Source organism: Nicotiana tabacum, chromosome 23 (genome assembly GCF_000715075.1).
Source record: "Nicotiana tabacum cultivar K326 chromosome 23, ASM71507v2, whole genome shotgun sequence".
Lineage (NCBI taxonomy): Eukaryota > Viridiplantae > Streptophyta > Magnoliopsida > Solanales > Solanaceae > Nicotiana > Nicotiana tabacum.
This window is the reverse complement of record NC_134102.1, coordinates 22,541,424-22,566,713: the sequence shown is the minus strand read 5'-3', so window position 1 is coordinate 22,566,713 and position 25,290 is coordinate 22,541,424.

Below are 25,290 nucleotides of genomic sequence, written 5' to 3'. Positions count from 1 at the left end.
TATAAGTTTATAACATGCACCTATATATCTGAAATTGTCTATGCTGTCCAAAATTCATGACCTTCTCTCCAAATATGAACTGTGACCTTGCACATGCAAAACTCAATCCTACACAACACAGCGCATCTATCATGTCATTATATGAAACGTATGAGAATCTTATAATCAACTCTAAGTCACATGTAGAACACATACCCAATAAGTCATAAACCTTCCATTTTATCCCATCCAGGAGAAAATCACAATACGCAATATGCTTCTCATGCCGGTAGGAAATATCTATCTCAAGCCATGATAGAAACCATCGAGAACTCTCTGAAACCCATTTATCCATAACCAAACTATCAGAACTGAGTCTCTCTAACTCAACCAAGCCATGCAGGTCGCCAAACCCAAGAGCATTGCCAAAAAACACTTGTAGAGACTCACTACATCATAAGTACCCAAAGAACTGTTCATATCCATTACCGTGCTGATCCAACCTACTACCATGCTGTCCTATTTCTCCGAGTTCCTTCCTAATTACCCTCAAGTTGACACTTCTACTTGATAGAACAGTACGATCCTTACCCAAAGCTCACCATCGGAAATCCTAGCATAAAACCACATCGCCCTAAGGCCCATAAGTCGTCATATTCCCCCTTAAGCACCCCAAAAGTACCACAACCGAGACACCCACTCTAAAGAGACCTTCAGTGAGTCTAAAGTCATTTCTTTTACCTTCCTGATACTGAAATATAGAATCCATAATTATATAGAAATATCGCGAGTCCCGACACCATCCAATGTAAATCTCAGTTTCTAGCCTTATACCAATCCGCAAAAGTCTCAATCGCTACATATAAATCTTGAATCCCTTAGAACCTTTTCGAGAGTTATCCACTCCGCTCAAATCTCAATTGCACCGATCAAACGGGCTGAACGACCTGTGCCCCATTATCACTACAACACCCAAAGAAGTAACCTCGCATTAACGTGGCCGAGCAAAGTCCTACTCTATGCGCACTACATCTTCCATAATAACAACTCAATCATTCCATGATTCCCATAAACCCATAAAGTATAACATAACCCGTATCCAGAAATTCCTTTACTCGAGTCACCTTCAATCTTAATCTCTGCGAGTCATATCCGATTCACAACTATGCCTCAAATCGAAACCAGTACAATACATAACCACGCAATCAATTCGTCGATAGCAGACTCTTCCACTTGGCTCAAAGCCATAGAATAAAACACTCGATAACTCATAATACCCATACTCTATTACTGCCATAATCCCGCACCGAAGTTCAACTAAACCCTTCATAAGATCACATAACACCAACTATATAGTACCTCAAATTATCTACTAAGCTCGCAGACATCCACATGATGATCCGGTCAACTTTCTCAACCAAATTCAAATTCAAATTCAAATATCATCACATATATACCTCTGGTAGAAAAGAAACTCTCCACACAACATCATAAGGATCACACCTCCGTAGATTACCCCGCATGTGATAATCCACCTGCTTAGCCTCAAACTGACACCTCTCTATACCTTTTCATAGCCACAACTATTGCGCAATCACCTAATCTTCCCGACTCTGTACTCATCAACGAGCCTTGAGAATCTAATTCATTCCATAATTAAACAACATGAAAGATCCTTCAATACGCTCATAACTCGAGACTATACGTCACATCAAGACAGAAATCAAGCACCCAATAGCCATTTTTATCTCAAGAAAACTCTTCTCATCACATTCAAACCATCTTAACACAGTCCGTAGTCACATCATACTCATCATTTAGTCATCCAATCACTCATCAGGCCACAAATTTCACTGATAGGGACACCAATGGACATAGAAGTCAAAAAGCACATTATCACACAACTGAAACTACCGAGCCTAAGCTGCAGTCCAAACCCAGCCTCAAGTCCTTTAGACTGGCCCATCACCAAAACACAGAAAACATATCTCACACCTCATCCATGGAATTCCACAAGCTGTCAATGTAAAGCTAATACCGAGCGCTTACATGCGCATACGAGTGAGTGGAAATAATTCAAAGAGATATGCTTCAAGTTGAATCAATGTCACACGATAAGGAAAGAAAGATGGAAATTTTATCCTAAATGCCCTGCAGCCTCTCAAAGATAGGTATGGATGTCATTATACCGATCCGCAAGACTCCACTAGACACTTGCTCATGACTCGTAGAACCTATGAACCTAGAGCTCTGATACCAACTTGTCACAACCCAAAATCCAACTAGTTGTGATGGCACCTAACCCAACCCGTTAGGTAAGCCAATTTAACAAAAAATCGAATACCAATGAGATTTACTAATAAATGAAATGATAATATAACTGAACTTTTATACAAAGAATTCCCAAGGACTGGTAGTACAAATCATGAGCTTCTAAGATTTAGCATCTTGATATATCCTTTTGCAAATTGGCATCATGCTATACCCTTTCGCAACCACGATTACTACGCCATTACTTAATCTTCCTGAGTCTGAACTCACAACAAGACATGAAAATCTACTTTGTTCCACAATTAAACAACATGAAAAATCTTTCAACACACTCATAACTCGAGACTATACGTCACATCAAGATGGAAAACAATCACCCAATAGTGCTTCTCATATCCCAAGCAAACTCTTCCTGTCACATTCAAACCATCTGAACACATCCCGCAGTCACATCATACTCACCATATGGTCGTCCAACCACTCATCGAGCCACAAATTCCATTAATAGGGAAACTACCAGACTTATAAGTCCAAAAGCACGTGCTCACACAACCAAAATCCCGTGCTCAAGATACAGTCAAAACTCGGCCTCAAGTCCTCCAAACTGGCCCATCATCAGCATACGAAATCACATCTCGCACTTCATCCATAGAATCACAAGTCACCGGTGTACCGCTGATATCGAGCACTCACATGCGCATATGAATGCGTGGAAGGAATTCAAAGAGTTATGTCTCAAGCTGAATCAATTCTACACAATAAGGAAAGAAAAATGGAAAATTATCCTAAATACCCTGTAGCCTCTCGAAGATAGGTATGGACGTCATCATACCGATCCGTAAGACTCTACTAGACACTTGCTCATAACTTGTAGAACCTATGAACCTAGAGCTCTGATACCACCTTGTCACGACCCAAAATTCACCTAGTCGTGATGGCACCTAACCCAACCTGTCAGGTAAGCCAACTAACAACTATCCAATTTAAATGAGATTTATTAAGAAAAGAAATGATAATATAACTGCTTTTATAAAAGAATTTTTCCAGGGACTGGTAGTATAAATCATGAGCTTCTAAGATTAGAATTTACAAAGCTGGTATGAAATAAATACATCATCTGTTCGAAATGGTCATAAACATATTTTTATAAATCTAAGGCTACCATGAACAAGAGGTAACTACAACCGGAGCGTAGGTACGTCTTCAAATCCCGCTCACGTCGATCCCAGCAACAACAACATCCAGTATCTGCACGCAAGGTGCAAAAGTGTAGTATGAGTACAACCGACCCCATGTACTCAATACATAACAAACCTAACCTTAGGTTTAAAGTAGTGACGAGCTGGAACCCTTAGCCAAAAACAGTTCATAATAACATAATGGAAGTAATAAAAGAAGTAACTCAGAGATAAAATACTCAGCTCGTTCATAGTCCCAGAAAAATAGGCCTTCTTTTCAAGTAGATCAGTGAAAATCCAAATCCTTTACTGAAATCACCAAATATATGAGTAAGTTTGAAAACCGTGATTTTTCCCAAAACCTTTTCAACAACAAATAATATGTTTTATTATCAAATGGCATGAAGAAAATACACCTCTATTCCTACATGTCAATATGCAGGTGAAATCATGAATGACATTAAAAATTGGAGTGGCAGAAAGAAATGCATCTCTATGCATATATCTCAAGTATGCGTGTCAATGCAATGTATCTCAGTGATGAACTCATGTATTCACACTCTCAGAGTACTAAATCTTATTGTCTCACACTTTCTACTCATCACGCTTAATCACTCAACATGCTCAATCACTCGACACGCTCAGTCACTCGACATTATGACCGCATATGCAGAAACCGCTGGGCGGAAGCTATAAAATCGAGGTTTTGGTTCTTTTATCATATTTTGAGATATGAGACTCGGATTGTGTCGAATTTTGAAGCAATTTTTATCACAAGGATTGGGGTAAGTGTTCTACACTTGGTTCTGATTATATTCCACGAATCTATCTTTGTTTTTTGTAATTGGTTTGTGAATTAAAAGAGAAAATTGAGGGGTTTTGCCTAAAGTTTCATTATATGAATTTTCGAGTTTTGAGCATCGATGTAGAGTCGGATGTGAGTGAAACTAGTATGGTTGAACTTGTAATTGAATGGGTTATCAAATTTTGTGAATTTTATCGGGTTTTGAGGTGCGGGCCTAGGTTTAACTTTTTGGTTGATTTGGGCTTTTGATTAATTATTTGACTTTATCGATTGGGTTTGTTTCCTTTGGTATTATTTAATGTTCTTGAGTTGTTTTGGCTAGTTTTGAGCCGTTCGGAGGTCAGTACGTGCGAGATGGCATTTTTGGAGTACCATTTGGCTTGCTCGGTATTGGATTTGGCTTATTCGAGGTAAGTAACACTTTTAAAATTGGTGTTGAGGGTATGAACCCATGAGTATACGTGATATATGTTTAGTGTTAAAGTGACACATATACTAGGTGACGGGCGTGTGGGCGTGCACCGTTGAATTATGACTCGATTGTTTCTGTGGTATTATGTAGTTACCCAATCTTGTTTTTATCCATGAGATTTCTACGTGTTAGAGTAATTGAGATGTGATCCATTTTAGAAACCATGTTTAGGCTATATGCTTATTCTGTTGGGACCTACTGAGGTCATATATGTTGTGGAGTTATTTGCTTAAATTGCAGTTATATACTCAGTCATACTCAATCATTTGCATATCATATCTCAGTCTTTATTGCTATTTATTGATACATAATATCATTATTTTTGGGTTGATGTTCATGATATTGTGAGCCCGAGAGACTAGAGAGATTGATGACTAAGTGAGGCCGAGGGCCTGTTTATGAGTAATATTTATGGGATCGGGCTCACACCGTAGCAAGATGTATTGATTCATATCATGATTGGCTTATTATAGCGCTTGGGTTAGATCTGCCTCTCCAGAGTCTGCACACCCATAGTGAGCGCAAGTACCTACTGAGTGCAAGTACCGAGCGCGAGTTCTGTGTGACTGTGAGGACTGAGTGACCGTGAGGACTGAGTGCTTGCGAGGACTGAGTGGCTGGGAGGACTGAGTGAATTGATACTCTGAGAGTATGCATATGTTTTTATCACTAAGTTGCATTGCATTCGGCATGCACATTTTGACATACAGGCATAGAGATGCATTTTTCTTATGTTGTACGGTATTGTGTCATTCATGACTTCACATACACATTGACATGTAGGCATATAGATGTACTTTCCTCATGCCATTTGATAATGAAATATCTTACTTGTTAATGAAAGTTTTCAAAAAAAATCACAAATTTTCAGATTTACTCATATTTTGTGATTTCAGTAAAAGATTTGGGTTTTCACTGATATATTTGAAAAGCATGCCTATTTTCTGGAACTGTGAATGACCTGAGCACTATACCTCTAAGTTATTCCTGGTACAACATTTATTATATTGTTATGAGCTGTTTCTGGCTATTGGTGTTGGACTCTGACCTTTGTTCTAGCTTGTCACTACTTTCAACCTAAGGTTAGGTTTGTTACTTATTGAGTATATGAGTTTAGTTATACTCATACTACACTCCTGTACCTTGCGTGTAGATTTTAGATGTTGATATTGCTATGTGTAGAGGGAGATGGAATTGAAGATGTACCTGTGTTCCTGTCATAGCTACCTCTTATTCTTGGTAGCTTTAGCATTTTGAATATATTCATGTATATTTCAAAATAAATGATGTATTTATTTCATACCAGCTTTGTACACTCTAAATCTTAGAAGCTCATGATTTGTATTACTAGTCCTTGGGAATTCTTTGTATTGAAGTTCAGTTATATTATTATTTCATTTATCGGTAAATCTCATTGGTATTGGATTTTTTGTTAAATAGGCTTACCTAACAGGTTGGGTTAGGTTCCATCATGACTAGTTGGATATTGAGTTGTGACAAGTTGGTATCAAAGCTCTAGGTTCATAGGTTCTACGAGTCATGAGCAAGTGTCTAGCAGAGTTTTGCATATCGGTATGATAACGTCCATACCTACCTTCGAGAGGCTACAGGGCATTTAGGATAAACTTCCCATCTTTCTTTCCTTATGTGCGGCATTGATTCAGCTTGAAGCATATCTCTTTGAATTATTTCCACTCAATCGTATGCGCATGTGATCGCTCGGTATCAACTGTACATCGACGGCTTGTGGAATTCCATGGATGAGGTGCGAGATGTGTTTTCTATGTTTGGTGATGGGCTAGTCTAAAGGACTTGAGGCTGGTTTGGACTGCAGCTTAGGCTCGGTAGTTTCAGTTGTGTGAGCATGTGCTTTTGGACTTCTATGTCCACTGGTGTCCCTATGAGTAAAATTTATGGCCCGATGAGTAGTTAGATGACTAAATGATGAGTATGATGTGACTGCATGTTGTGTTAAGATGGTTTGAATGTGATGAGAAGAGTTTTCTTGAGATGTAAAAAGGGCTATTGGGTGCTTGATTTCTGTCTTGATGTGACGTATAGTCTCGAGTTATGAGTGTATTAAAGGATCTTTTCATGTTGTTTAATTGTGAAACAAATTAGATTCCCAGGGCTTGTTGATGAGTACAGAGTCAGGAAGATTAGGTGATTGCGCAATAGTTGTGGCTGTGAAAAGGTATAGAGAGGTGTCAGTTTGAGGCTAAGCAGGTGGGTTATCACATGTGGGGTAATCTACGGATGTGTGATTCTTATGACGTTGTGTTGAGGCTTTCTTTTCTACCACTGGGTTATATTTGTGCGATTTGAGTTTGGATCGGTTGTAATACTTGACCTGACCGTCACGAGGATGAATGCGAGATTTGCAGATGATTTAAGGTATTAGATGGTTTGTGTTACATGAGCTTATGAAGGATTGAGTTGAATTTCAGTGCGGGATTATGACAGTAATAGAGTATAGGTATTATGAGTTATCGAGTGTTTTGTTCTATAGCTTTGAGCTAAGTGGGGGAGTCTGCCATCACGATTTGATTGCATCGTTATGTGTTGTGCTGTTTTCGGTTTGAGCCATACTTGTGAATTAGATATGACTTGCGGAGGTGGAGATCGAGGATGACTAGAGTAAAGGAATTTCTGGATACGGGTTACATTACACTTTATAGGTACATAGGAATCATGGAATGATTGATTTGTTATTCGTGAAGGATATAGTGCGCATGGAGTAGGAATTTGCTCGGTTTCTTAAAGGTATGGATTACTACTTTAGGTGTCGTCGTGCTAATGGGGCACAGGTCATTTGTCCTATTTGGGCGGTGCAATTGAGATTTGAGCATAGTGGATGACTTTTGAGAAGGTTCTAATGGATTCAAGAGTTATATGTAGCAATTGAGAATTTTCAGGATTTGTATATGGCTAGAATCTGAGATTTACATTGGATGATGTCAAAACTTGCGATATTACTCTATCATTATGGATTATACATTTCAGTATCAAGAAGGTGAAGGAAATAAATTTAGATTCATATAAGGTCTCTTCGGAGCGAGTGTCTCGATTGTGGTACTATTAGGGTGCTTAAGAGGGTATACAACGGCTTATGGGCCTTAAGGCGGTGTGGTTTTATGCTAGGATCTCTGGTGGTGAGCTTTGGGTAAGGACCGTGGTGTTCTGGCAAGGAGAAGTGTCAACCTGAGGATAATTAGGAAGGAACTCGGAGAAATAGGATAGCCTGGTAGTAGGCTGGATCAACACGGTAATGGATATGATCAGTTCTTTGGGTACTTATGATGTGGTGAGTCTCTACATGTGTTTTGTGGCAATGCTCTTGGGTTTTGGCGACCTGTGTGGCTTGGTTGAGTTAGAGGGATTCAGTTATGATAGCTTGGTCATGTGCAAATGGATTCCAAAGTGTTCCCTATGACTTCTACCACGGTTCGAGGTGGATATTTCCTACTAGTGTGAGGAGCATATTGTGTATTGTGATTTTCTCCTAGATGAGATCAAATGGAAGGTTTCTGACCGACTGGGTATGTATTCTGGTTGTGACTCAGAGTTGATTATGAGATTCTCGTACTTTTTATATGATGTCATGATAGATGCGGTGTGTTGTGTAGGATTGAGATTTGCGCGTGCAAGGTCACGATTTAGTTTTGAAGGGAATGTCATAAATTCTTAGACAGCATGGACGATCTCTGATATTTAGATAAATGTTATAACTACTTGGTATTGCATGAGAAGGGTGCGCATCTCAGAAGGCGCACTGAGTTTTGACTTATGGATTATTCATTGGTATTGCGATACTCACCTGGTTGATCGACTGCTGATATTCAGACTTTTGCTATATTACACGAAAGAATTGTAGGAGTGTTCCTCATTGGATGATTGTGTATGAGAGATGTGTTAGACATTCGAGCGGTGGAGTTGGGATCAAATATGGTGATTCATGTATTCTATGGATTTGGAGACTGGGAGTTCACAGAAGCAGATTATTTCGTGGTTGCAAACTTTGAAGATGTGGCCAAGGTTAGCCAGACGGCAGCCAAGGTTAGCCAGGCGGTGGAACGTATTATGGTTAAATCCTTGTGGACTGTTGGAGATCTAATTATCTATTTAGGAATGACCGGAGTTGAATTGGGGCCCATTGACAGGCCCAATGAGGATGTGTATTCTACACTGAGTCAGATTTATTGACTTCATACTGCTATTGTTAAGGGATGTGCCATTCGGTTAGAATTGATTTTATTTGTATCTGATATGTTATACATGTTACTCTTCCATGCTACGAGGGGTTGTGATTCATTGGTTATATGTGCACATGGTGCAGTTCTGTTTGGGCCTTACAACGGAATTCGAGCGAGATGGTGATTGGGATGTGGAATGCTTGATTGCGCTTTGGTTATGGTATTATTTGCTTCTCCGTGGTTATGGTTATGCACTTCGTGTACTTGATGTCGAATTACGTGTAGTTGTTGATTTTGAACATTGTGGCTTGAGGTATTTCATATGGACCGGTGTTTGGATGGTCACGCATTGCAGCGGGGCTATGTTGGGATATGATCCTTAGTGTTAGATTCGTGTATCTTGGTCCTACTATGTGTGATAGGTTCATAGCATTGCGTTGTTGTGGTACTTGTTGAGCTTGCAGAACGGTTCTCTCATTTGAGTTATTTTCCATTTTTGGGTGCATTTGAATTGTTGGGTATTGGTGCACGGATTGCACGGTCTGTGGCTTAAGGTTGTATTGGTGTGGCATGTCTGTAGAGTAGCTTGTATTTGATGAGATGACGTCTTTGGGCCTGAGGTGATTGCTATCGAATTTGATTACGATATTTGGAAGTGTAATGTCAGAAGTCAGCTTCGAATTTGGGCTATGGTTCTGGTTAGGCGAGAGAGTTCCATGACTTGTTGATCTGATGAGTGGTTATGAGTTTATGCGTGTTTCTTTCATCATCGGCAGTGTACGAAGGTTTTGAACAAGGTTTTTTATTAGAGATGAGGTTTATTAGCAGTATTAGGTTTGTTTTTAGCAGCTACTATGGTCATAAGTTATTGCTGTAAGTATCTGAGTTATATGGTATATCATGTGATGATATCTTGGGCTTTGGTTATGGCTTGATACAGCTTGTTCAGACTTATACATTGTGCAGATGCAAGATTCGGGTCTTGTAAGGAATTTCGGATGTTGGCAATTGAGTTCCAAGGTTTATGTGCTAAGGTTGAATTAATGATCTTAAGTTATGTTGTGTCGTCAGGCTTATATAGATTAGGGTGACGTGGGATCACTCGCGGGTATGTGTATGGTAAGATTACACGGTGGTTTGATGGCTTTGGAATGACTCTGGGCACGTTCGATGATGAACGTATATTTAAGTGGGGGGAGAATGTAACGACCCGACCGGTCGTTATGAGCATTTGTACTTCATTTAGCTATTTAAAGTCCCGAATAGATTCATATGATGTATTATGACCTGTGTGAAGCGTCGGTTTTGATTTTTCAGGTGATTCGAAATTTATTTGGAAGAATGATTCTCAACTAGGAAGCTTTAAGTTATAAGAGTTGACCAAAATTGACTTTTGAGTATTTGACCCCGGAATAGATTTTTGATGGTTTTGTTACCTTCATATGGTGATTTCGGACAAGGGTGTATGCCCGGATTTTAAATTGGAGGTCCCAATGTAATTTGGCGTAATTTTTTGAAAAATTGTTAACTTTGAAAAGCTTTGAATTTCAAAATTTGGCCATAATTGAATTTTTATTGATACCGGGTCCGGATTTGGATTTCGAGAGTTCAAGCAGCTTTTATTATAATATTTATGAGTTGTGTGCAAAATTCGAAGTTATTCCGAGGTGCGTAGGCACGTTTTTTGTTAGTTTTTGAAACATTAAAAGTTTTGATTTTATAAAGCTTGAATTCGTTGCGATTCGTAGTTTTGATGTTATGTTTGTGGTTTGATCACTCTAGCAAATTAGTATCATGTTTTAGGGCTTGCTGGTATATTTGGTTGGGATCCCGTGGGGCTCGGGTGAGTTTCGGATGGGTTTTTAACGTGTTTGGTGTTTTGGCATTTTTTTTATCATAAGCATATAATGATCCAAAGGTCCATTTTTAGTTCTAGAGATCAGAATTCAATTTCGAGACATCCGATAGTTTGATAATGATTTATAGGAATGATCTAGAATGTTTGGTCTAATTTTATTAAGTCGCGTCGGGTTTTTGCTGCGAAGCATGAGTTAATTATTTAACGAGCGAAGTTGGCATCGCATTGAGCATATGAGCTCCTAATTGAGTTTCGACTGAACGATTAGGTTCGTATTATTATTTGTGAATTAGGTACAAGAATCGTCGAATTCCGAATTCGTATGAGGTAGTTAGAGTCTTTTTAGTGAAAAATAAATTGCTGGTGCAAGCAAGTTCTGGTGCGTACCTTTAGCGACCAGATTTGAAACTTTTAGCGACCAAATTTGGACTTTTAGCGACATATTAGTGTTTTTATTGGGCAGATTTTTTTATAAACTCATTTCAATATTTTTGGAGTTAGGGAACTCGGATTTAGGTGATTTTTGAGAGGATTTCTACCGTATGATTTGGGGTAAGTGTTCTCTAATAGTTTTTGATTATATTTCATGAATCTATTATCGTTTTTGGCATTTGGTTGATGATTTCAAAAGAGAAATTTGGGGGGGGGGGGAGGGTCTAAAATTTCATAAAATAAATTTTTGAGTTTTGAGCATCGATTGAGAGTCAGATTTGAGTGAAACTAGTATGGTGGACTAGTAATTGAAAGGATTGTCGGATTTTGTGAGTTTTGTTGGGTTCCGAGGTGCAAGCCAGGGTTTGACTTTTTGGTTGACTTAGGATTTTTGATTAATAATTCGACCTTTATCGATTGTGTTTGTTTCCTTTAGCATTATTTGTTGTTCTTGAGTTTCTTTTGGATAGTTTTGAGACGTTCGGAGGTCGGTACGCGTGAGATGGCATTTTTGGAGTATCGTTTGGCTTGCTCGGTATTGGATTTGGCTTGTTCGAGGTAAGTAACACTTCTAAACTTGGTGCTGAGAGTATGAACCTCTAAATATACGTGATATGTGTTTGGTGTTGAGGTGACACACATACTAGGTGACTGGCCTGTGGGTGTGCACCGTGTAAATTATGACTTGGATATTTCTGTGGTACTGTGTAGTTACGTAATCTTGTTTTTATCCATGAGATTTCTACGTGTTAGAGTAATTGAGTTGTGATCCATGTTAGAAACCATATTTATGCTATATGCTTATTCTGTTAGAACCCACTGAGGTCATATCTGTTGTGGAGTTATTTGCTTAAATTTCAGTTACATACTTAGTCATACTCACTCATTTGTATATCATATTTCAGTCTCTGTTGCTATTTATTGATACATGATATCATCATTTTTCGGTTGATTTTCATGACATTGTGAGCCCGAGAGACTGGAGAGATTGATGATTGAGTGAGGCCGAGGGCTTGTTTGTGAGTGATATTTATGGGATCGAATTACATGCCACAACAAGCTTTATTAATTCATGCCATGATTGTCTTATTATAGCACTTGTGCTAGATTTGTCCCTCCAGAATCTTCACACCCACAGTGAGCACAGATACTTACTGAGTGCGAGTGTCGAGCGCGAATGCCGAGAGCGAGTGCGGGTGTCAAGCGTGACTGCGAGAGCGAGTACCGAGTGATTGGGAGGAGTGAGTGACTGTGAGGACTAAGTGGCTGGGAGGACTGAGTGAATTGATACTCTGAGAGTATACATATGGTTTTATCACTGAGTTGCATTACATTCGACATGCACACTTGGTATACATGCATAGAGATACATTTTCCTCATGATGTACAGTATTGCATCATTTATGACTTCACATACACATTGACATGTAAGTATATAGATGAACTTTCCTCATACCATTTGATAATGAAACATCTTACGTGTTGTTGAAAGTTTTTGGGAAAAATCACAGTTTTTCAGATTTACTCATATTATGGTAATTTCAGTAAAAGATTTAGGTTTTCACTGATATACTTGAAAAGCATGCCTATTTTTCGGGACTGTGAACGAGCTGAGCATTATACTTATGAGTTATTTCTGGTACCACTTTTATTATATTGTTATGAGCTGTTGTTGGCTATTGGTGTTGGACTCTGACCTTTGTCCCAGCTCGTCACTACTTTCAACCTAAGGTTGGGTTTATTACTTATTGAGTACATGTAGTCAGTTGTACTCATACTACACTTCTGTACCTTGCATGCAGATTTTGGATGCTGATGTTGTTGTGTGTGGCGGGAGCTGGAATTGAAGATGTACCTGCGTTCCTGTCATAACTGCCTCTTATTCTTGGTAGCTTTAGCATTTTAAATATGTTCATGTATATTTCAAACAGATGATGTATTTATTTCATACCACCATTGTATACTCTAAATCTTAGAAGCTCATGATTTGTACTACCAGTCTTTGGGAAATCTTTGTATAGAAGTTCAGTTATATTATCATTTCATTTATCGGTAAATCTCATTAGTATTGGATTTTTTGTTAAATTGGCCTACCTAACGAGTTGGTTAGGTGCTATCACGTCTAGTTGGATTTTGAATCGTGACATATATAATATATAATATTTTATAAATTATTTTTGACTGATTAACCAAATATGTTAAAAGCCTGCAACCAACTATTTAAGTTAATTTCTCAAAATTAATTAAATATACACCCTCTTCTCTTTATCTCAAATTTCCACAAGGAAAAGTGAAAAGTTATCCACAACATGATAAACAGTAGATTAGGTCCACCTTTTGAAAAGAATGTGAGATATTGACGGTTCTAAATCTGTAATACCACTTCGGATTGGGATAATGAGCTTAAAAAAAATTAGAGTAAGAATTATATACATAGCTCGAATTTAGTATAAATAAATATTATTTACAATTAGAAATTATATAGAGTTAGAGTAAAAAAAATAAATATTTTACATTCGCTCCCTTTATCACGATAACTCACTTGTAATCGTTGCTCTTTTAATACAATCAAGTTTTAATTTAATTTTTTTTTGCATGCTATTTTCTTGACATTGACCCGTCACTCTAAGGGGTCGTTTGGTAGAGTGTATAAGAATAGTGCGAAATATGGTGTATTAGTAATATAGGGATTAGTAATGCATGGCTTAGTAATGCAAGCATTAGTTATGCAGATATTATTTCTTATAAACTATTTGATGTGGTGTATTAAAAATTATAATGTATTGCATAATGTTTTAGAAAAATAGTTGTTTACAAAAATGCCCTCCATATTCTCTAGCTTTAAGGGGTTTTTAAGATAATTTTATCTTTAACCATACTAATGCATGCATTAATAGCCTTGGTATTACTAATGCCATAATTTTCTATGCATTACTTATACATTGGCTAATATCAAGTATGATGTATAACTAATGCAAGTATTAATTATACACAGATTGAAAAAATATACCAAATAAAATATTAGTAATGCATAAAGCTAATGTTTGCATTATTTTTTCTAATACCTCCTACAAAACTACCCCTAAGTGTATCGCTCTAATATTCAAACTTATTGTCTTGAGGGCGACCTAGCAAACACCCTATTCTCATTTAATCACTCAACTAGAAGTTCCATTCTTCCCTTGTCTTCTTCCTCCAATATATTCAATTCACTTCACCCTTGCTTGCACTTAATGGATTCCAATCATGGCAGACATTCTAACTTAATGTACTGAGGCAACCTAGTGGACAATCGATTGACAGAAAATGACCACGAAAATTAGTTGCTTTTTTCCTTCTCCCTTCTAAGATATTCGAAGAGTAATAAATATTTTCATTGAACAATAAATATTTATACATACTCAATATTTATATCACGCCAAGTAATTTTATATTAGCAGTTAAAAATTAAAGTAAAAATACAAATCATCAATGATATAAAATACACATATTTAATATTTATTTATTTGATGTAAATAACAAGTGAAAATAAATGTTTAACCCACTCAACATAGTGAACCATTTCACTTTTCCCTTTCTCTCACTATATCATGGATATCCCTGTATATAAAGAATCAAATGAATAGAGTACATGGTATTTATATGCTCTTTCAATCAATCAGCTTCTAAAATCAGCTTATTTTAAAAAGTATTTTTTTTCAAAATTAATTTTCAAAAAAACACTTTTGTTGATAAGTAAATTGTGATTGACTAACTAATTTAAAAATCACTTTTGAGTAATAATTAGTATTTGACCAAATTTTAAAAAATACTTCTAAGTGTATTTTTGTTAAAATGCTTTTCGAAAAATTACTTTTCGAAAAAACTACTTTTTTCTGTTTTTCAAAAGTTATTATCCTTATACTTAAAAGTTCTTTTTTTTTTGTTCTAAAATCTTGATCAAACACCTTAATTTAAAATTAAAAAAAAGTATTTTTAATATTAAAAAGAAATTGCCAAACAGGCTATTAACTATTCAATTAATTGCGCACCCTTCTTGGCCGTAACGTAGGAGAAGAAAAATCTAAACATGCAATTCATTTTTCCCTCCTAATCAAATTCCCAATACTATGGCTAATTTACACAGAAAATCAGTTTCCCCTCCATCTTCAAACCCTCTCTTCTCCACTATCATCACTCTTTACACTCTCATTCTTCTCTACTTCCCCACCAATTACCAAACAATTCTTTTCTCTCCGGTTTTCCTTTCCACTTCACTTCTTTTACTTTCCCTTCTAAGACTTGGTCAAACTCAGAAAACTAACAAAGAGGATAATTACCAAGGAAAAGAAAAGAAACCCAATTCAGAGGAATTCATTTCCACCCAAAAATCATCATCACTGGTTTCCCGGGTTGACCCGAACCCGAATCCGGTTCCATTACTAGTTTCGGGTGATCATGATTACACATGTGTTTCACACGAATCCAGTGTGCACCTCAAAACCGAGCAAGACCCGGATCTTGGCACGAACCCGAACTTTAACCCGAAACCCGATACGTTTTACGCAGAATCATTCGTTGAATGGAACGTGAGAGCTCCATTGGAGGTGATTCAAGAGGAGTATGAAGATGAGAAATTCTACTACACGGATACGGATATGGACACGGGTGCCAATACTTCGTCGGGCGGGGAATCACCGGTTATCGGAAACTGGGACTCGCCGGGGAATTTGTGTTTCCGGTGGGAGGAAGAAGATAGGGAAGGATTAATAGAGATTGAATTGGACGGGAAGAGGAGTTGTGAAGCTGAAGAAGAGAATTTGATCGAAATTGATCTGACTCCGTCGAATTTCCCGGGAGATGACGTGGCAACTCATAGGACGATGGTACGATGATGTTTTAGAAACAATTAACTTTGTTTTCCGTAGAAGATTTAAATTATATGCGTTGATAATGTAAAATGTTTTTGCACCACAAACTTTAGTTTAATAATTAAATAATTATTTATTTCCTTTCTTTTGTTTTTCTTTCTTTCTCTTACTTTTTTCCTTTTCCCCGTGGTAATGTATGGTTGGACTTGTTTACAAAGTGAAGAGCATGTAATTTGTTACAAATTTTCAACCTTAACAAGCCAGCATATCAGTTTTAATTTGAATGGAAAAAAGTAAGCTTATAAATACATAATAGTATATTTTATTTATTAATCTCACATGTTATATTTTATTAATCTTTAATTAAAAATACTTATTAGAGGCCCTATAACCAATCTCCTCCACTTATCAAGGGTTTAAAAGTATTGGGCAAATTCATATTTATAAAATAAAACAGTCCTAGTTCAGCTCGAGAAATTTAGATACTAAACATGGAATTTTGGTGTCACATGTAGAAATTACAGGAAATTTCGCATTGATTAGCTAATTCAAATATATATGTTTTTTCGCTTAAAATGTTTTTCGTCATACACGTGGATGTTATGTAAGATGAATTGTTGAAATAATAGTGTACTTAATATTTCCGCAACCAAATTTAGCATTTTCTAGTCTTATATGCCTAATGAGTTTTTTCCCCCCTCATTTAGACAAAATAATTTATATGACTTTGATACAATAAACTGAAAGGATGATGATTATCGGTGGAATTAACCTATCTAATGACCATGATGATCATTCGTGAAATTAACCTATCTACAATAACAACGACAAGTGGAGTTTGAGGTAAAGGTAATGTGCACCTACACCTTACCTTTACCTTGTAAAGGTAAGAAAACTGTTTTCGATAAACCCTCGACTCAAGGGATAGTGAAAGGGAATCAACAAACAATAACAACAAAGTATTAAGAAAACATAAGTGAATGACAAAATTAACCTATCTAATGAGAGACAAAGCTAAAATATCTCGTATTTATGCAGGGTCCCGAAAAAAGTCTTATTCCAAGCAAATAAAGAAGATACGGAGTATTAGCAGGAAAAAGTTGATATTTTGTTGATTTTTCCTCTTTTATTCCTTTCAATATAGGAGAAGAACTGAGTCAGCTACTATTCAAAGGCTGGAATTATAGGTGGAAGTCGGATTCATCCCATTGAAGGACAGCAGATTCCAAATTCTGTTCTCTCTTTAGCTTATCTTTCAAAAACCAATCACATATCCTACCAGCATTTAATTCCTCAATTGAACAACCTTCTTGCTCTGCTATCACTCTTAGTAAATTCAGTGACGATATCTGCACAATACAATTGTATCGATTATATTTACAAAAACGTAAGAGCCTCTTCTTTTACAAAATTTCAACAAAATTGTGTGACTCATCATATTTTTCTTGTAGTTTGAATTTACTCCCTCCGTTCACTTCTACTTGTCCATTGTTCACAAACCTATTCCCATCCCAAAAAAATCTTAAAACAATATAATAACGAGTTTAATTTTTATAACCTTTTTACGCCATGAGGTTAAGATGATATACACTAGCAACATGTTATTGACTGTAATAATCACACATAACTTGGTAATATAAAAAATAAAGCAAATCAAATGTTATAACAAGCTCGAATACACTACATAACGTAAACTTAATTGTACTATCAGTATATATAAGTTAAATCCATAACGTACCGTCAATCGACATAGAAAACGTTCGTGAGTGCTGAGACCAGACATTTCAACAAGGCCAGCTTCTTCTAGTGTCAAGAAACTACGCCTTTCCCCACCACTACTTCCTCTCACTACCATCTGCTTTCTTCTATTTTTATGAGCAATTTTTAATGATTCTGCAAAATTACCATTTGCAGTTACACATTTGGAACTTAATGAAGGTACTAATTGATGGTAGTTTTCTCCACAAGTTTTGAGCACATTCATTGTTTGGATAATGGGGGTACAAAAATCTTACTGTGTTTATTTCTTCTTCAATGGCTACACCTAATACATGGGTGGATTATTCTATCCCTATGGCTTTCTTTTTTGTGTGGTTTAAAATTGCCACATTTGGATGCTTCTGCATTCCCTCTACAATTTGGCTAACCAAACACCCAAGTCAGGCCCAATAATTTTATCTGATTGGTTATGTTTGCCTAGATATACTAGGCCCAAATCTTATATGCCTTTATATTTAAAGAATTAACCCAAATAGCTGCTTTATCATCTAATCTCTTAAATTAAAAATAGCCGATGGATGTATAATATATATATAATTCATGTATAATATGTATATAACTATATATAATCAATGTATAAAGGTTAAAAAATGAATAGTGAATCTGATTGGCTATTTGTATAACAATCCCTTTATATTCATTGAAATCGAATTCCGGAAAGTGCTAATTGTATAAATGTTAGAACACTTAATGTTACAGAATCTAAGTTAAATGCTGAACTAAGACGAATTTAAATGGTGCAGCGTGAATAATGATGATTCATATTGTCGATCTTAACTAATTTGTGATAAAGCATATTTATCGTTGTGTCACAATTTGCAAGTTTGACCTCAATATTTGACATATGCATATTGATCCTTAGTATAATTACATATTCAAGAACTTCACGGGGCGTGGAAGCACATAAAATTGTCATTTAAAAGCCATTCAATATTTTTATCCTTTTGTTTGTTGTTTTTTTAAGGTGTTATCTCCTCATAGTAGCTAGATCTATATTTCATGACATATTCGGAATTTTGTTTTCTGTAAAGTTTTCTTGTAAGCTGCAAAGCAAAACACAGTTTACATGAGGGTCCTCTCTCACTTTAGCTTGAACTAATTCAATAAAAGTGATTAATGACGTTAGATAGGCAAATTAAAGATAGAATAAACGACCAAACCAGTAGCAATGTTGGATCTGGGAACGTTTATATGCTTAACAAGTAACATGCCCTCGATTCGGAGCCAAACACTTATGAAGGGCTATGAACAAAACTAAGAACTTAGAATAATCTTTAGAAGTAGAGTAAACAAAATGTATATTGCCGTAATATGCGTGCTATAGTGTCCCTAATGAATAATCAGCTTCCTCTTTATATAGTAGAGGAGTTTTACCCTAAGTACAATTCTAAAAGAGGTAAAAATCTTTTGTTATCTAATCACTGATCTACAGCTGATATGGGCCGGGATTCACGGTGTGATATCCGGTTGGACACAGCTATCACGACCCTTTGTTAATCATGCGCGATCGTTTGGTAATGCTCTCTGAGGTCTTGTAACTCAAACTGGACCCGGGGCGTGGTCTCGATAGCTCCGATGGCAGGTGTTTTGCTCGAGCCTTGATGCGAGAGGCTCCTGGCTTCAATTTTGATTCCTTACAATCATGTCCTTGCTTCATTTGCCTCACCGGGAAATCGGGGTTCTCATTAGCCTCGATTTTACCCGTATATAGATAGTCCTCTCATTTCTCAGATAGTAGGTTTGCCAAAATGATGAGAAATGACAGATGTTCTCTGGTTCCTTCCTCTATATATTACGACGAATAAGCCGAAACGTCACATCAGTCGTGTCGTTCTGACTTCGGACACGTATCAATTATCGGATGGTTGCCCCTGAATGCGAAGCGTCGCCTACTTTCCTATAAAAGCTTCCATCATTTGTTATTTTTCTACTCTTCGACCAAGCTTTTACCTTCGAGGTTCCCAGCTACCGGCGGATTTAAAAAACCTCGCGAATTGACTTAGGTTACAGGTGTCTTTCAAACCTTCATCTTTTGATCTTCAAATCTTCATAATAGTTCTTAGATTCTTGCCCATATCTTCTTAAATTCTTCATATCCCGCTGTTCAGCCTTCAAACTTGTTCTTCCAAACCTCAATACTTCTTCTTCAAATCTTCAAATTTTACCAGCCAACAATGGCTAAAACTTCCAAGTCAGTTCCCCAACAGGATGCCTCTTCATCTTCCCAACCGGCCGCTGGTACTAAGGCGGTCAATCCTAAAATAGTTGTCCTCGAGGCGGCTGCTCCCGACGTGGGTGCCACCGAGTCGACAACGGCTGAACCAGCTCCCGAGCCCCTTTTGAAAATGTTGTTTCCGGGTTGTTCTATTGCGGATGACTTCAAGGTTGAGAAACCCTCGTCCAAGCAGGACCGGGGTGAAGGAGCATCAAGGTACATATGCTCCCTGACCGAAGACGTCCTTCCCGTGATACGAGAGGACTATAATTGGGGAGGTAAGGACATGGTAGTCCACGGGCCCGAAGACGCTATTACTACCCACGTTGAGGGGTACTTAAATGTTTACACTTACCCCTTCACGCTAGGCCCGGTGGACCCAGTTGTTTTAGATTTTTGTAAGAGATACGAGGTGTTCCTGGGGCAAATCCACTTGTCTCTATGGAGGATCGTGATCCTCTTTCGCTATTTCATGAATAAGACTGAGTCTCGTAGGTTCATCATCGATCATCTACTCCGTTTATACGGTCCCCGAATCATTCGAGGGGGACTAATCAAGCTTACTCGTCGGCCAGCAAGGCCCCCTTTTTGAGCGTTGATGAAGACCGAGACCAGGGCTGGCAGGGACACTTTGTTCGGGTAAAGATCGAAGACTTTATTCCTCCCGAGTTCATGCCATTCCTTGAGAAGTGGAATGCATCTCGCAAGTGCAGCCTCTCCTTAAGCGTTAATTTTTCTTCATTTTCTTTCCATTCATTCACTCTTGTGATTGTACAGCTATTGCTCGGGTTCCAAATGTGGTCCCCCAGCTTAAAGAGTAGATCTAAGTCATTTGCAAGCAGATGTCATACTTCGAGCGCTTATGGCGCAAGTTGTCGAAGGCCCGCTGGGAGGACCGTTCTCATGGTAAGGTTCCCCTTCAAATAGTTGTTATCATGTCTTTAGTTCACAACATACAGACTTCTCTTCTCTCTTTCTCTTTTTCTTTTATATAGGTTTTCCTAAGACCATCGAGCTTAGGCATTTGGAAGGGGACGAGGACGTATCCGTTGATCCCTCTGTTACGGGACAGCCCGGGGCTGCCGCGGGGGAAAAGAAGAAAAGGAAAAGAAAACTTTCGGGCTCCCCGAGCCCTAAGGTGAAACTAAAGAAGAGGGTGGATCGCAAGCCCAAGAAGAGCACCAGCTCCTGGGTGCTAGACTCCGATTCGCTTCTCCGGCTCAGAGATGAGCCGGAATAAGACGATATTTTCATTGCCCATGGATCGATCCCTCCTGGGGAGCAGGGGACAACCGAGGGGGAGACTCGTGAGGCCGACCTCCCTCGGACTCTAGAGGTCGATATAGAGATCGGGGGTGGGACCCCCCCTCGGGACGTAGACTCCGCTCCGAAGGAAGCGCCAGGTATAATAGAAATTATGGGGACGCCCTCCTATACCGAGTCCATGCTTGAGGAGGCCCAAGCAGGGAAGGAGAAATCCAATGAAGGGATCCATGGTGTGGACGATCCTCTTCATTCCTTTTTTGATGGTGTGGACTCGTCCACTTTGGAAGACTTTTCTGGGTTGGGTGACCTAGAAGTCCTTAGGAAGGATATATCATCGGAACCTAGTGGGCCGAGTTCGAGCCCAAAACTGGTTAATCAGTTCCCTGCTCCGAGTGTGGACCTCAATTGCAAGAGATCAGTTATCCTCACTGTTTCGGAGGATGCCCGAGTTTTATCCGCTCCTGTGGGAATAGCCAGTTACCTCCGATGCCTGGTGACCGAGGAGGACCAGGCAAAAATGAATGAGGTAGACGTGGCGTGTCTTTTCCACGAGGCGCAGCAGGCGCTGAAACGGGTATGGCGTCATTCCGTCTTTTTGAGTTTCACTTAGGCTTGGATATTTCTCACGACTTTCTCTGTTTTGCAGGCCTCGGTACTTCATCATGAAAGCTTCCTCCGATACCGCGTCAAGGTCAACCAGCTCGAGCTTGAGCTCAAGGAGCAGGCCCAGAAAAGGGATACGTACAAGCTCTTCAGCGAGCAACAAGACAAGGTCATTAAGGACCTTCAGGCCGAGTTAGATAGGGCTCAGAAAGAAGCATCGATCATGAGGCGCGATTAAAAGTGGGCCGGGCCGGGACCGGCCCCGGCCCGCGGGCTAAAACTGGCTGGGACCGTTAGGCCCGCTAGAGGTGGGCTCGTGCCGGTCTCGTGGGCCGGTTCTTAGCTAGGAACCGTTAGGACCAGGCCCGTTTGTCCTGCCAGGAGACCGGGACCGAACCGGTCCCTTGGCGGGCCAAACGGGCCCAACGGATATTATTTTTTTAAAAAAACTAGCCATTTGACTATTTAAAAAAAGAGATGTTGGGCTTTAAAAAATAGTTGTTGGCTATTTAAAAAATAGCCATTTAATCCTCCCAACTTAAAATTTTTATTATTATATTTTTTCCTATTTTTTATTATAAATACCCCCTCATTCTTTCATTTTCTTATAAAATCAATATCAATCTATCAAAATCTCTCTCTAATTTTCTTCTATACTTGGTACAATTGATTACTTTATCAAAAAAAATGGTGAAAAAATTGTGAGGTATCTACTATAATTTACTTTATTCTAAAAAATAGTCAAAAAATATTGAGGTTGTTACAATTTGTGAAAAAATTATTAAGTTGGTGAATTGAAGTCTTCAAGTCTTCAACGATAGTTAATTTTCAACAAGTTGTTCGTCAATTCGGTAAACTCGTTCCAACTCTTAAGTTTTAATATTATAGTTTTGTTTATTTTATTTATTTGCTATTACTTGATTAATTAAGATGTCTTCCTTAAGAAATATTTTTGGTAAAAATAAGAATAAGGAAAAGTCCAAGAGTAACGAATCTAGTGGTACTGATGTTCCTCCTCCCCTGCCCCCGGCTCCCTGAACCAAACCCCATACCCGTCTTACACCTGCTATTCTTGATACTGATAATAGTTTATTACAATTTAGTGACACTGAATTTTGCCATAATATTACACACGGTGAATATTTAGACCATGAATTAATGAATGCTCTCTATTCTAATAATTTTGTCAATTCTTCCCGATCTTTTTTTGAGTAAAAAAGGGCCAAACAGGAGATGTTTCGTGCCGTTTGGTAGGTTCTCTAGAAAAAGTAGGAGCAGTAACGGGAGTATCAGATGGGTCATCATTTGGATTAGCAGGGTTATCACTAGTTGGGTTAACATCAAGAGCAGGAGTAGTGGGTGCATCATCGTCCGGTTGAATTTCATCAAGATCAATTTCCTCATCATCATTTTCATCAATAGTATTAAAATGGTAAATGTTATGTGCTTACCCTATAGTTTTCCTTCAGACCCTGCGTTTTTGCATTATATTAGAAATTTTTTTTAATCCTACTTATAAAGATTTTCCTCGCACAACCGTAAAAAGCGATATTAATAAATATAAGCATGAATATGAATAATATTTGCGCTATTTATTTACTCATATAAATTATCGTGTTGCTATTACAATTGATATTGGTAGAAGTAACAACGACTGTCATTACCTTACTGTTACATGTCATTGGATTGATGAGGATTGGATAATGCAAAAGGGCATAATTGCTTATAGAATAATTGATTCACATCACATATGGCAGTTTATTGCTATCACACTTATGAATATTTGCAGATAGTTTTGCATTAGTGATAAAATAATATCGGTTTCAATGGATAGTGCTACTAATAACACAAATGTTATAGACTTGCTTACCACTACGCTAAATCCTGCATTCAGTAATATTTTTCATGTTAGATTTATTTGTTATATTTATCATTTAATTATGGATGATGGTATGAGAATTTTAAATATTCAAATTGAAAAGGTTAAAATGGCTCTTAACTGGCTTTTTTATTCAAACCGTAGAAGTAGACTTAGAGAATATTTTAAAAGATGCGATGATTGTGGCCTAAGAGAAAGAAAGGTTCCTAAACCTTGTCCAACTATATGAAATTATGTGTATGAAAGTTTGGTTGTTGCATATGAATATAGAAACCTCATAAACTCAACGTTTAATGCACATGTAAGTGATGATGACGAGTACCTTACGAATGGGGATTGGGCTAATATTAAAATGCTTGTTAATGTTTTAGAAAAATTTCATATTGCTACAAAAGACTTTTTTGGGCAATATTATCATACTATTTCTAATTATTTAGTTTATATTGCAGAACTTGTAAATTTGTTTGCTCATTTTTCATAGGGTGGGGAAATTGATCAACTTGCTATTAATTATATGATAAAAAAATTTTAAAAAATATTTTTTCCCTATTCCCCCTATTTATGGTATTGCTGCTTTGTTAAATCCTTGTATGAAATTAGGAGGTCCTCAATTTTGATATGAAACTGTTTATAATGGTTTAGCACTTGAAGATGATGAGTTTCCTAAACTTCCGGAAGCAATAGCCTTAATTAGAACAAATGATAAAACTATTTATAATGCTTATCAAGTTGCATTAAATCATGCTAGACCAAATGTTCCAACTTCTTCTTCTTCTTCTTCTTCTTCTTCTTCTTCTTCTGATGATGATGATGATGATGATTCTCAATCTTCTAAAAGACCTACAGGAGTAAGAGGACTTAGTGTTTGGGCAGGGTTTAGGGGTTCTTTTGGTTCTAGTAGTAATGAATTTTCACAACTAAATGAGCTTGAAGTTTATTTGTCGCAATAACTTGAGGAATTGAATCCGGACGACACCTTTAATATTTTGCAATGGTGGAAGGACAAAGAAAAATACTTTTCGATTCTTTCAAGGATGGCCCGAGATATTTTAACTATTGAAGCTTCAGCTGTGGTATCGGAGAGCTCTTTCAGTCAAGCAAGACTTCAAATCGGTGATTAAAGAGCGTCTATGAGGGAGATCTTGGAAAAATTAGTATTTTTCAGAGATTTGATCCGTTCAGAAAGAAGAAATTTTGGACTTGCTGAATCACAACCAGAGGTAGACGAAGCTTACGAAGAAATGCTAGCTGAACTTGCTGAGGATGCTGCTTCGCCCGACAATAGAAGCGGCGATGACCAAGCTACTTCTCCGCCACTACCAACGGAACTTCCTCCGAATCTTGAAGGATTTATGAAGTTTGTAAGAGATAGCATGTAACTTGTATGAACAAAAATTAGTATGTATTATGTAACTTGTATTTTGGCACATCTTGATTAGTTATTTTTTCTTCTCAATGGTAGTATTAGTACCTTGTTGTGCTCATTCCATAGAGGGGAGAAAGATTAAGA